The sequence below is a fragment of the Rutilus rutilus genome (assembly GCF_951802725.1).
Source record: "Rutilus rutilus genome assembly, chromosome: 8".
Lineage (NCBI taxonomy): Eukaryota > Metazoa > Chordata > Actinopteri > Cypriniformes > Leuciscidae > Rutilus > Rutilus rutilus.
In genome coordinates this window covers 25,642,309-25,644,789 of record NC_140222.1, presented here as the reverse complement: position 1 = coordinate 25,644,789, position 2,481 = coordinate 25,642,309, and positions in this window count along the sequence as shown.

Here is a 2,481-nt window from a genome sequence, read left to right as displayed (position 1 = left end):
GTATTCTACCTCTTTGACATATACAGTACATGATATAAACTACTCTCTTGCTTATGAAAAAAAAATATATATATATATTTTTGGAGCAGTGTGTAAAGAAAATTTAACAATGTTAGAAGCAGTGTTTGCTATTCACGAGCATACTAAATGGACATTAAAATACAATTTAGTGGTTTGTACATTATTCTTTTACAATGTAAACACGATTTCAAAGACCAAAATAAAAGATTAATTTTGCTTTAGTTTGTTCTTTTCTTTGTGCATGGAAAAACATGATTTTCCTCAAGTGCAGATCCCAAATTATTCGTCTTTTAACGTTGGTAAGTAAATAGGCCTACTGTACAGATTGTGTTATTTGAGCTTCTTTTTAACAGCTCCACAAAAATAAATTAAGTGCCAACGATGCTCTCTCCCTGACAACAAAGTGTGAACAGCAAATCACCACACATTTGTGACCTAAAGTCTTTCATTTCGAGTCTATCTGGTAGCAGGCGTCGAGTCGTGGGCGTCCGGAGACAGCTCTGCTAGTCGAGCGATTTTTTTCACAGCATGCTCTCAGTAAGTATTCCAATATATCAGTTTAATTTCTGCACGATTTGATGCAGTGTCGTGAATTCTTTCTTCCACCTATATTTAGAAAACCTTCTTGCGGGTCCAAAATGATCTACTAAAAAGTGTATTTACGATACTAGGCTTAGGCTACTGGAGTGCTAGCTGTCATAGGTGTAGGCCTACTATATTGAATTGAAACCATGGCCTCGTGTATTTCCGAGCCCTTTCATTCAGATTACGTAGGTAATGTGTATTTCTTTGAATACACATTAAATTCAATAATCATTTAAAGCAAATAGCAGGTTTCAAGACTGCTGCTGCTGCTCTATTCGCTATAATAATAGTCTTTAAGTATCTTTGAAATGGCTCCGGAAAGGCAGCTCGACATGTCAAAACTGTTACGGTTGTTCTTACTGACCTATACTAGATATGAGCACTTCAGAATCAGATGAAGAAATATTCACGCTGCTCTTTTAATGACGTTCCATTGTTGAAGGCTTTAAAGTGCGCTCTGATGCGGAACAACTTAATATAATTCTGTGATGGAACACAGGGAAGATTCTCAGAACTTTGGCTAGCATTTTGTCAAGGTTCTCTCAGACTTTTGAACATGTTCTTCTAGTAACGGTAATAGAATGTTGTTCAAAGTTATATGGTCTTAATATTTTCAAAACACACACACACAAACACACACACACACACACACACATATATATTTTAATTAATTAAACATTTAGTTGGACGTAATGTATTTAAACGTTACTAATACTGTAATAAAATAAAAACGACCTGCTGCCTTAAACATCAATGTTGATTGTACTTAAAAATGTAAGTCATTTCAACTTAAATTACATTGAAACTGACCTGAAAATAAGAGTTGAATCTTGTATAAAAAGCTGAAAATTGCTTAACTTATTTTGATGAGTTAAAGCAATGTAAAAACTGGACATTTTGACCTTCCAGGGACCATTTAGAAATGACGTTTTCATAGCTGAATAGGAACGTTAGCAAAACGTTCTTAGAACGTTTTTAGCTGGTATTTACGGAATCTATTTAATATACAGCCTGACTAGTGTAGTCCAATTCTCCAAACCAATGATTTTTAAGGTTTATTTAATCAAAAACGAACGAATTTCCGATTTATGAACGAACGAATGACTTTTACAAGCCAGTTCTTTTAATAAATGAAAAATTTACAACACGATCATGGTAGTCCGATTCGAGCCAGTTCTTTTTAGTGAATCAGAAACAACAGGATCAGAGTAGTTTGATTTCCGACAAATTAATCGCATGACTCTTATTTTTAATGAATCAAAAACGCATAGCATGACCAGTGGTAGTTTGATTCTCGAACAAATTACTCTTCTAAGCCATTTTTTCAGATACATTCGACATTGTATCAGTGATCAGTGTAGTCCGATTGCCGACGAATGAATCGTATTTTTAGTGAATCAATAACATATAGCGCCACCAATGGAAGTCTGATTCCACAACAAATTATGAACTGATTCTTTGTAGTGAATTAAAGCCATACTGTATCTTTTTTGTTCTGGTAAAAAAAAAAAAAAAAAAAAAAAAAAAAATTATGAACCAAACAAAATGGGTACTAGGTTATTTTGTCATGTCTGACTAAAATAAACAAATATATTTTCTTCTCATTTTTGGAGATTTATTTTCACCCTAGTCCTCATTCATTTTCATTGTATAAAACAGAGCAGCATGAACATTCTGCTAAACTTCTCCTTTTCTCTCCCACAGACAAAAGAAAGCCCTACAGGTTTAAAGTGACATGAAGGTGAGAAAATGATGCCAGAATTTCCATATATAAATAACAAACTAATATTATTTATGTTCTCTGCATATTCAAAATGCATCCTACTGCCCCTCCTCCTTCCTAAAGATTCTCAGTGGGGAGCCCATTATATTACG